At 34.4% G+C, this 12,767-nt stretch overlaps 1 protein-coding gene across 22 annotated transcripts in view; it reads left to right on the top strand.

The window, feature by feature from the left end:
• SOX5 (SRY-box transcription factor 5) overlaps positions 1–12,767 on the top strand; it is a 1,001,956-nt gene that overhangs the window by 728,590 nt on the left and 260,599 nt on the right. The window lies entirely within an intron of this gene.

Raw genomic sequence — 12,767 nt, 5'->3', positions numbered from 1 at the left:
CTCTAGGGCTTTGTCAAGTGGGCTTGAATTGGGATGAATAGTTTAATGATTTAATTAAAAAACATAGAAGTTAAAATGCATCAAGTATTTTCAGAGGTAATAAATAAATAATTTATTGGGGACATGGGGCAAATAGATTGATAAAAGGAATACAAAGTAGATTCCAAATGTAGTTTAGGGTCAGGTTTAAGAAGCCCTAAATGTCACTCTAAAGAGTTAAACCTTTGTAGGATAGGCATTGAAAAGCAATTGATTTTTTCCAGCAGGGAATGATCAGATCAGAGTTGTATTCTTCAAAATCCATTTTATCATTGATTATTCTTACCTGCCACACACTTTCTTGGGTCTTTTAGCTATCAACAACAATAACCAAACAAATTGTAGTGACATGGATATGCTGATACAGATCTATAGTTAAGATTTTTTTTTTCTATTTTAATGGGATTTCAGTGGGAGGTACTATATAGATAGTGAGATCACATAGCTCCACTTTTATATGATATATCCACTTGGCATTTAATGTTATTTCTTTACAGAACTTGTAAATTACTGTAAACCTTGTAATATTTATCTCTACTATGAGATTTTATGATTTTGAGATCATACAACTTGTTTTTTTAATTTACTAAATAGAATGACTTCAGTACATGAGAGTTGCCTAATTTTGTTTATTGAATGAGAGGATTGATTAGGAAATGTTGGATGCTTAGTTGAATAATTATTTGCTAAATGGATAAAATTTAAATCAACACAACCCTACAACTCTTTGCCTTCCTCTACCTGCATCTCTTTCTACAAACATTTACATCTGAGGTTTTGTGACCATATCACTTTCTTCCACTGATGAGATAATATTCATGCTGTGTACCATTTTTTAGTAAACCATTTAACCCTTCACTTTCCAGGATAATGTTTACATGTCCTTTCAAACTCAGCTAAGATCACCTCGTCTAAGAAGGATTTTCTCAAAGCCTAGTTAGAAGTGTGGCTTCTGTGCTCATTTTTAATGCTTACATAAGATTTACTATTTATATCCCATAGCATTTAATCACTCTAATTCACAATCTCTTTCTCCACTAGACTATAGATGTCTTGAGGTCAGAGACTATGTCATTTCATTTTTGTGTTCTTAGGCTAATACGGTATTTGGTGGATAGCAAATTAGTATTAAATATTTGATGAAAGAATATGGATTGAAGGTTGAAAGATTTGTGAGGAGGCTATCAGAGTGCTCTATGATAAAGGTAATCAAGACCAAAATAAGGTTTTGACTCTATGGATACAGAGAAGAAAAAGAATTTCAGAAATATTGAAGGGTAAAAATGAATGATTCTTGGCAGATAGTATGTGAAGATAAAAACAGTAAAGTTAAAGATGCAAAGTGACTTGTAATATAAAGGTGCCATGAAATGAAATGGATGAGTCAAGAGTAGAACCTGATTTCTTGTTGGGACAGATGATGAGGCTTCTTTTGGAAATAGTAATTTTGAGTTACCATGGGGTCATACTGACATGTTTAATAAGTTAATGAGAAATTGGAACCTGAAAGGGATCGGGAAAGGACATAATTTGCAAAGCATTCGCATAGTAATGATAGTTGGAGTGCATGAGTGGGAGAGATTTAAACAGAAAATTTAGAAAAGAGAGGTCTGACTGGTTTGTGAGACATCCATGTTGGCACATTCAGAGGAAGAGTACCAGAGAATAAATAGTGAGAGAGGAAAACAAGGAAAGAACAATTTTAGGGAAGTTAAATTTGAATGTAGTTTCTTTGTGGGCTTTCCCCCCCAGCTTTATTGTAGTAGATTGACAAATAAAATGTAAAGTATTTCAACCCAATCCATATTCTTTCATCAAATATTTAATACTAATTTGCTATCCATTCTTAAAACTACAGAATTAACTAGACACCTGGGTGGCTCAGCAGTTGAGCAAGTGCCTTAGCTCAGGGTGTGATACTGGAGTCCCAGGACCGAGTTCCGCATCAGGCTCCCTGCATAAAGCCTGCTTCTCCCTCTGCCTTTGTCTCTGCCTCACTCTCCCTGTGTGTTTATGAATAAATAAATAAAATCTTTTTTAAAAAGATAATTTGATAGATGTACACATTGTGAAAGGTTCCCCCTCCCTCATCTAGTTAATTCTGTAGTTTTAAGAATGTTGGAGAAGAGTGGCTAGAGTAGAAATCAGCAATAGGAGGAGAATCTAAATCCAAGGATCATTGCAATTTAATTTACCTAATATTACCTAAAATTTTTTAATGAATAAATTTTGATAAAATAAAGAGTTAAAAAGCATGGAAAAAATCTTAGGTGTAAAAACTCATGCTTTGCTAAAAAGTGAAAATTTTATATGTAAAATGTGAGAAATCTCGCAGTATAATATTTGACTATATGAAGCTGAGTTTTAAAATTTCACCTTCAAACAAAAGGTGTTTTTTGTGGGAATGGCGCCAATAGAAATTCGGGCTTACTCTCCAGAGATTTAGCATGACAGATAACCCACTGGATAAGCAAAAGATTGCTTGCAGTTGGATTACTACTGTGTGTTGATGGCCACCTCCAAAAAATCTGAAAGCTATGTGCGTTTAGAAGATTGAGGCAAGGACTCAAAATCACACTATTTTTTATTCTTTGTTCATGTTTTTCATGCTTTCTTTTCCTTCTTCTCCTCCTTCTCTTCCCTTCCTGTCCTTTCCCTTCCCCTTTCTTCTTACCACTGCATAATAATAAGACTAGGTCCCCATTTCTATCCTGGCCAGCAAGCCCTCTCTGAGTTTTGCTGCCATGCTGTCACCAGGCTTGGGTGCTATAAAAACTCATCCAGGAACTAAGGGAAGATGGTTAGCAATTCCTGCTTCTGGTGATACTTTTCATCTGCTTTTTTGGGAAAGTAAGCCCAAAGAGGAATTGGATGCAACAAATATAGCAATTTCCTAGAGTAGTCATTCTCATTGTGGTCCAGTGCCCTACTAACTGCTCTGTAATAACATGGAATGCTTTCCAATATGTTTGGATTTTAACAAGTTCTCCAAATAAACTAAATGTTTTGCATTTTTATCTAATTTTACAATCCTACAAGGTAAAATTATCCCAATTTTACAGATAAAGAAACAATCATACTCTTAAAGAAATTTCTAATGAGAATACTTGTTTATACCATGATGTACCTTCCTCTTTCAGGGCTGTTACTATTTTTTTTTATTTTTTTTATCTTTTTTTAATTTTTTTTTTATTTATTATTTATGATGGTCACACAGAGAGAGAGAGAGAGAGAGAGAGAGAGAGAGAGGCAGAGACATAGGCAGAGGGAGAAGCAGGCTCAATGCACCAGGAGCCTGATGTGGGACTCGATCCCAGGCCTCCAGGATCGCGCCCTGGGCCAAAGGCAGGCGCCAAATCGCTGCGCCACCCAGGGATCCCGGGGCTGTTACTATTGTAATCATAATTTGCCATGTGAGCAGCTACAGTGTTCTTTTTCTCAGAAGGCAGTGCTTTAGAGAAGTATTTGGCATGACAGGTATAAAAGGAAACAGTAAGAATAAAATTTTCTACTCCCCCTCTATATAGTGGCATAGATGCCTAACCCCTTGAACATTTTGATACAGAAGTTTTATTTTATGAAGAAAAATGATAGTGAACATTATATCATTTATGTCCCATTTTGAAGCGTTGTCATATCTAACTTATCATCAGTGATTATATTTTAAACACTTTTTTCACTATGTTCATTCCTTTGGTTCATCCATTTGACAATGGTTCTTTCATGTATCAGCAAACATTTATGGAATTCTTAGTATGTTTGGGCAATGGGTGACATAGTTTCATAAAAGCCTTGTGACTGATATCAGAATTAAGAAAGTATCATGACATTCTCCATTCTTCTCACTGACATTTTAGATCTCACTCTAAAAATGTTTCAGATCTTTCAAGTGCTCCATTATTTGTGCCACTGACAGATTTTTTTTTTTAATTTTACATTTACATTCAGTACCTTTGGAAAGTTGTCTTGAAAGTACATTATTGAAAAGTAGTCTAGTTTATTATCTAATGTGGAATTCAGTATGTTCGACTTTAAGTTTCCATAGATAAAATAGGTTGTTAAACTTTAGATTATTGTTTCAAGCAGAAACATGCATAGTTATGAAATATGATCTGCTTAATCTTCTGTAGAATATTGTCTGTAATTTTCTGTTGGATATACTTAGTTCATATTAATAATACTGAAGGGGTAACTGGGCGGCTCAGTTGGTTAAGTGTCTGATCTTGATTTAGTTCAGGTCATGGTCTCAGCATCCTAGGATTGAGCCCTGTGGCTCATCCTAGGATTGAGCCTTTGTGCTCAGCAGGAGTCTGCTTGAGGATTCTCTCTCTTACTCTGTCCCCTCTCTAAAATAAATTTTAAAATCTTTTAAAAAATAATACTGAAGAGATTTTTTATTGCGTACTTCATAGAGACAACAAAAGTATTAGTTGAGAAATACTGAAGTTACCTTGTAGAATAAATTGTTTAGTAGCTGGTTAATGTCCATACATGGACACTTCTTGTGTAAGGCCCTTACACAAGATTTGTGGAAAAATCTTCTTTGTGCAGAAGATTTAAACTCCTTTGGTTTCTTTATCAAACTTTACCCCTGGTTAAAATTGTTGAGGGTTTTGCTGCTTACCTGTTTCATATCCACTTGTACAATATCTTTGTTCAGAAATGCATCAAGCATATTAGAAAGATTTGGCCAGATTATTGGGGAGAGAGAATATAGTGTTGATTTGGGAAGCTCATTGTCATTTTTAAGGCGTTTACATCACACCATTATTAATTAATGGGCATTAGAAGGAAGTTCCTAACTTTAGCTTTTGAACAGATCCTAATATTTCCCTGTTATTGTACCACCATCTTTAATATTATCATTGCAAAAAATGGGCAAGAATAAGCAAGAATGGTACAGATTTGTAACCTTTACGTCTTACACTTTTATCCAGTGGAAGAAAACAACATACGATGAATGATATTACCAAAATATTCTTACAGTGTGTTCTGGGAGTAGGAGGGAGGAAAGAGGGCAGTGGAAACCCTCAGAAAACTAAAGAGATGGGACCTTTTCATAAGTATTTACTGTGGCTAAAGAGAAAAAAGAAGTCTTCTAATGATAGTACAGTGACTATTTTCATGAGCCAGCCTTGGTTTTTGAATTAGTAATGTTGAAGTTTCTATTTTGGCTAAGCAGTCCATGTATGCCTCTTTTCTTACAATAGATTTGTTATGAAAATCTACATGTATATTTGCTTTTTGTGGGCTAAATATTTCAAAAGTTATTTTATTACAAATAATTTCAATATGTTACTAATAAAAGAACTCTGATAATTATTCTTTGCTTTAAAAAGTGTCCCATGTTACTTTAATAGTTTTCCTCAATTTATTAAGTTTTTTTAAAGTGAAGCTTTATATGTCATTATTTCCTGAGGGCAAAAACGTATCATCATAGAGTCAGAAGAACAATTGTTCAGAGCTTTACATTTAAAGTTAAATGTGTGTGTGATTTTAAGAGCCTACTGTTTTTTACTTTTTAATCTACACTGTTAGGGATGAAAATGGAATATTGCTATTAGGTATATGTGTGTGTGCAAAATGTGAATCTATATGCATGTATGAAAATACTTGTGTACTCATATATACATGTGTAAAATCAGTATGCACTGAGATTAATCAAATGAAAGAGGATGCCCAAATTTCAGGATGCTATCAACATTTTTGCCCCTGATTCTGTTAAGGATATAAACCCGTTATTCTCATTGATTAAAACTTGCAGCTAAAGGAGAGGGAAAGATAAGATTTCTGTATTTTTGGCAGGCAGCTCAAATAATTAGAATCTTTGATTTAATCCAAGTCAATAAATACGTGTTGAATGCTTACTATACCTTAGCCAATGTTCTGGGTACAGGAGATACAGCAGAAGACAAGACCAAAAACCCCAAATGTATGGATTCCCCAGTGAGAGGAGTCAGATAATAAATATAACAAATAGGTAAAATATATAGTTTGTCAGATAAAAATAAGTGATATTTGAAAAAAAAATAAAGGGTAGAGATTTGGAAATATAGGGAAGGATGAGTTTATAAATCCTCCGTGAAAGAAAATGACATTTGAGCAAAGACTTGAAGTAGTTGGGGGAGCAAGGTGTGTGGATGTTGGGGAGGAGACCATCGCAGTCAGAGAATAAAGTGCAAAGAGCCTGGCAGGCTTGAAGAACAGCTAGTAGGTCAGTGTGGCTGGAATGAAATGAGCCAAGGGAAGGCTAGGAGGAAGCAAGTTCAGAGAGGTAAAAGTGACCTCGATGGCAGAGTGTCCTTTACTGAAAGAAGTGGAAGCTATTGAAAGGATTTGACAGAGCAGTGGCATAAAATGTCTTTATAGCCCTGCATAGAATATTTCTCATACTCTCAGACTTCTCTAGAAGAGTGCCATAGTTTTAGAGGTTTCAGGAGTTGTCCTATAACCTTTAAACCCAAATTAGGTAAATATATAGAATCTCCTCTCACTTGTGGAGCTTTTTTCTCAGAACCCATTAAGACCTGCTCTAAGAATTAGATTTCTCATTTTGTTTTTGTTTTGGACCAAAGAAGCAGAATTTTGAGTATGCAGTCCTTTTTTTTTTTTTTTTTTGAGATAAGTTATAGCTGAAAACTCAAGTGAAGAGTGACCCGGTGGTCCCTTCACTGCTTCATAATTTAAGAATTTGACCAGTGTGTCCACAAATCCTGATGGATTCAGTGAGACCATATTCTATGTCTAAGACACACCTATCTAAAACCTCAACACTTTAAGAGCAAATTTTTAAACCACTGCCCAAATAATATTAAAGAGAAAAATGATAGGTTTTTACATTTTTATTAATCTGATGGTGCCAATACCTAGTCCATAAAAAAGCAAAACAAAACAAAAACAACAGCAAAAATGATGCTTTTATTTTAGAAGAGTTCAAACAGTTAAGGTACCCAAAGAACAGGAGGGCATCAGGAATCCATTCTAGTAATATGATTTAAACTGATTAAGCATCTGGTGGTGATTAAGACTACTTTGAAGCTGTATTATTTTTCTGATTTTACATTCAAGTTAGACTTGTGTTTTGCTTTCTCTGAGATGTATAAAATACATATACTAATTTCTCTTTAAAGATAGCTATTGTAATCTCTCCTTCTCTCATGTGTTTATAAATATATTTTACCTTAAACCTTTGCAATGTGGAAAATGTTTAAATATGCACATGTATAATACTATGTAAGAATGAATAAGCACACTAAATTAGAATGGAAATTACTATATTGCTGATCTCTTTTGGTAGTTTTCAGTTAGTTCTTTCATGCATTGGAATTGTAAAACCCTATCATTTTGCAGTTAGGAACAATTGGTCTTCATTTACGAGATCCAGCTTAGAAAGTAAATACAGTTTGAAGGTTTAATCTAGACTTAATCCCTCCTACCTAGTTCCTAGTTAGGCCCAGTGGAATATGAAAATTCCATGACCAGTGATAACTTATATTTTTTTCTTTGCCTTCCTATTCTCCAACTTTCACTGTCATTAAACTCCTTGATATGATTTTTAAGCATTAGCTATGCAGCTCAGCTATGAATATGTGCCCTTTGACTGCTTGGTGACTTAGGAAATCTGACTACTCATTCAAATATACTTTTCTTTTACCCTTTCCCTGAAATGTATCCTCCAGGGATACTTAAAAGTCTTTAGAATAATGATACATTTACTTTCCCTGCTTTTCTCCATTGACCATTACTATCTTATTGTGTTCTGTGAGGCTTTGTTCAATGTTGCATTACACTTTATACCACTAAGAAAGAATTCAGCTGCCAGGCAAGACTTTAGGCAAGAGGACTTTGAATGAAATGGCAATATATAATTTGAGTTGTAAACACTGTAGATTCATTGTAGTTTAAAAGTATTCATCATAACTGAGTTGTAGTTAAAAGGATTTGGTAGACGATTGGGTATCGATAGGTAACAGTTAGGGGTTTTCCAGACTCCCTTTTATGTGGCTGAATGGAGCTGCATATCAGTAAGGTTCAGACTCTTAAATTACACACTCTTTCTTGACCTTGTCATCCAGACTCCAGAGTATTTTTTAGTTTATTAGTTAAATACTACCCAGTAATTTAAATGCCAGAAACCTCCATTTTTGAAGATTGTTTCCAGGAAGGGAAAATGGTAATCAATAGAGATGGTACAAATAATTTATTTTGTGCACACACATATGTGTGCACACAAACACACACTTTTCTGAGGGTGGCCCTCCGTAAACTGTAGCTTCATTGTAGAGCAGCAACCTTTGGAAATTCACTAACTAATAATGCACAGCAAAGGTTCTGTTCCGTGGCTAGTCCTGCCCACAAAACTCCCATTCAGCATTTTTTCTGTGTTCCTGGATTATTTGAAGAGTTAATAAGCACATACACATGAGAACACACTCACACATACATGCTTACCCCACATCACAAAAACCACCTTCACATTTGGCTCTCATCTGATCCTCAATTTAGCCACAAGGCAAGACTTAACGAGTTTGTGTTAACTCTATTAAAAAGATATTCAAAAGTAGTCTCAAAAGGTAAAATTTGAGGAACATAGTTGAGGTAAGGAAAGGGAGAGATTATATTTAAAGTCATAATATAATCTTTCTTTTTTCATAATATAACTAAACAGATTAAGTCTCTAGATCATCTCTTACTAACGTTTATTCATGAAAAAGTCAACTTTTTAAACATAAAGTTTGAGTAAGCATTGAGTGCTAAGTACTCCATGGTATTAGTATTCAAACATTGAGTACTAGATAGTCAGTAGTACTATAGTTCACTCTTGAGGTTCTCTTACTGTATGTTTGTTTGAAATATGTTATTAATACATCAGCTCACTTGTTAGAAATCATCTTTCTAATCTAAGTTAAATAGTACATTTAAAACATTATTATTAGGAGATGACTAGAATTTATAGGAGTCTAAATTGTGTTTGACCAAGAAGTGATACTATTTTAATGCCAATACTATAAAAATGATATATTCATTCTTAGACCTAAATAAATTGGTTCTAATTTAATAAGCTTTATTATCAGCTGAATATATGAGTGTATATATCTGATGGCCACATTTTTATTAAAAAGACGAAATACAGAATTATTTGTCTTCGAGTAGGAATATTCTTTTTAAATGTCCTAATTCATAGAACACAAAATATTACCAGTAAGAATTAAGTTTTGTGGGATTTTTTCTACATTTATTGAATGACTACTCTATGAAAGACATTATCCTGTCTCTTGTAGGAAATGCTAAAATAAATAAGACTCAACTTCTAAGCCTATCAGGAAAAATGAAGAATAGCACTAGCATTTCATGGCAGTTTTCTTTTTTTTTTTTTTCTTTTTTTTTTTTTTTAACTTTTATTGGTGTTTAATTTACCAACATACAGAAAAACACCCAGTGCTCATCCCGTCAAGTGTCCACCTCAGTGCCCGTCACCCATTCCCCTCCAACACCCGCCCTCCTCCCCTTCCACCACCCCTAGTTCGTTTCCCCGAGTTAGGAGTCTTTATGTTCTGTCTCCCTTCCTGATATTTCCCAACATTTCTTTTCCCTTCCTTTATATTCCCTTTCACTATTATTCATATTCCCCAAATGAATGAGAACATACACTGTTTGTCCTTCTCCGATTGACTTATTTCACTCAGCATAATACCCTCCAGTTCCATCCACGTTGAAGCAAATGGTGGGTATTTGTCGTTTCTAATTGCTGAGTAATATTCCATTGTATACATAAACCACATCTTCTTTATCCATTCATCTTTCGATGGACACCGAGGCTCCTTCCACAGTTTGGCTATTGTGGCCATTGCTGATAGAAACATCGGGGTGCAGGTGTCCCGACGTTTCATTGCATCTGAATCTTTGGGGTAAATCCCCAACAGTGCAATTGCTGGGTCGTAGGGCAGGTCTATTTTTAACTCTTTGAGGAACCTCCACACAGTTTTCCAGAGTGGCTGCACCAGTTCACATTCCCACCAACAGTGTAAGAGGGTTCCCTTTTCTCCGCATCCTCTCCAACATTTGTTGTTTCCTGCCTTGTTAATTTTCCCCATTCTCACTGGGGTGAGGTGGTATCTCATTGTGGTTTTGATTTGTATTTCCCTGATGGCAAGTGATGCAGAGCATTTTCTCATGTGCATGTTGGCCATGTCCATGTCTTCCTCTGTGAGATTTCTCTTCATGTCTTTTGCCCATTTCATGATTGGATTGTTTGTTTCTTTGGTGTTGAGTTTAATAAGTTCTTTATAGATTTTGGAAACTAGTCATGGCAGTTTTCTTATGATGTTTCATTTTACTCAGTAGCTTACAATCCATTGGGAGACAGTAATACACTTATCTGTAACTGTTAAACAACAAGATTTGTGAAAAGTATTCTGACATCACTATATATGTTTATATTGTTGAAAACTCTCATAGTGGGAGAGTTTGCTTTTGGAAGTTAACACCTTATAGGGAACTAGAATTATAAGTCAATCAATATATTTAGGTAAATAATACTTAGGCAAATATATATATAGTGGCAACATTCATATTCACTAAAATAAACTAGTAAGAAGAACACACCAATTAAAGAGAAAGTCAATAAAGTCTTTCATATCATATATGACTATATTAAAATAGATGATTATTCCTTTCTCAATAAAACTTTTCCAATATTCTTCCCTTGTGGTTTCAGTGAAATACTTGCTAATTCATTTTATGTTAATCATTTCAATGTAGGATTATAAAGAAAACACATACACTTTTATAGGTTAATCTTTAACAAAACAAACAGTTGTCACCATATCTATGAAAGTAAGAAACCTAGGGAACCATTCTGCCCCTTGGGAAAGTTGATACAAAATGTTAATACCTAGGTCACAAAATTTAAGAAGGTATCCACTCTGTCTTGCAAATGCCGAGTCGACAAGTGCATGACCCTAAGAGTTAGAGTCCCCTTAATTCTTGCACCCTGGGTGCCTCTTTTACTTCATCCCTATTAGGTCCACCTCTGAAGGCAGAGACTCAATTATCTTTCTTTTTGCTGTATTGTAGTTGTAACATACACACATTTAATTAAATGTATTAAATTCAGATCCCTACCGTCTACAGCTTCACCATTATTGTGCTTAATCCTCACACTATCTTGCTTATTCTAACGTGCATCTGGCAATTGAGTAAATTCTGCAGGAAGGCAGGAGCAGCTCTTAGATTTCTCCACTCATTCGCCATTCTTAGCAGAGGGATTTAATAGTTTTCTTAAATACAGAATGGTTTTAATGTCTATATAGACATTCTGTATGTTTTTCTCTAGTTTAATTTATTTGGTTCTTAAATATTCTGTGCTTAGAAGTTACTGTTTAGGGTTGGGTACCACAAAATGCATACTGTACCTTCTGGGCAAATAAAAAGGTTTTCAAGGGTTATTTTCTTTATAAGCTTCTTTTGGCTAATGTGCCGACTTGAGAGTCTGTCCCTCACCCTGAGAGCCTACCAGAATACATGGCACAAAGTACAAGGCACTTAATAAGTGTTTGTTAAATAAATGGCTTATACAGTAACTACCAATTTTTTTATTTTAAAACTTGGAGTCAGTCATGATTCACATGTATTTTATCAGGAATTCTTGCAGTGATGAAAAAGTATACAAATATATATCTACTTATTTTCACATGAGGGGAATTTACAGTTAGGGGAAGATTACTGTAATTTTAGTGGAAGTTCTAAAGTCCCTAGGTGAAAGTCTTACAAGAGGAAAGTTTCAAATTTTTTCCCAGATTTGTCTAGTTTATTCTTTGACATTTTTTTTTGCCTTGGTAATTGGGTCTGAATTTCAAAGCCTTAAATAAGGTCTCTGTAGTTTTCTTTGTAACAGTCCATTTTACATATTATAATTTTCACACGTAAAATTTCCAAACTCATAAATACAATTTTAAAATATTTTCTGATTACTCTGTATGTAAACTTACAAAAAGCTACGGGATGAACTGACTCCATATCTTCTATTAATTTTTGCTAAGGTCTCTCTTATCTAGAGACATATTTGAAATCAGTATAGTCTTTTTATTTTGCTATTTGTCAAACTTTAGGAGCATCAGTGTTTCAATTAATCTATGCTATTTGCAAAGACATATCAGCCACCATTTACAAGTTAGTTACTAAGACCCAGTAATTCATATAAACAAACTAATCTTCAGAATTCAGATCACCTTGGAGACTTTTAACTGACTAAATTTGTACTCTAACTGATCCAAACTTTAGTATTTGATATTCACAAGAGCTAAGGATAAGGAACTGTAATAAAGTTTCCATAGAGCATAGTAGTTTTTATGTGGGTAAAATAGCTGTCACTGTCTAGCTTACTAAACACTGCAGATAAAATGCTTTCAAATATAATGTCTTTCTCCAACAAAAACAACTGAAAATTCAAGCATACTTGCATAGTTAGGCAAACCATGTCTTAGATAATAGAATTGGAACCGGAAATGATTTATTGTTTCATATTTGTGACTTGGGCCTCAGAACATTTTTTTTTTTATTGTGTAGCTTGAGTCCTGTGGCCTTGCACACCCATGGTAATGGCCTCTTTTTCTTAAGAAAAGCAGCCTTCTCTGTATAATTAACTAGTCTTGATTTCTGGTAGATGGGCTAGGAAAAAGTAAAAGTTTCCTCTGAAATTTTGACCCATAGCAGTTGGTAGATTGGTA

This window comes from Vulpes lagopus, chromosome 21 (genome assembly GCF_018345385.1).
Source record: "Vulpes lagopus strain Blue_001 chromosome 21, ASM1834538v1, whole genome shotgun sequence".
Lineage (NCBI taxonomy): Eukaryota > Metazoa > Chordata > Mammalia > Carnivora > Canidae > Vulpes > Vulpes lagopus.
Note: the sequence above shows the minus strand (reverse complement) of the source record. Positions and strands in the feature narration are given on the sequence as shown.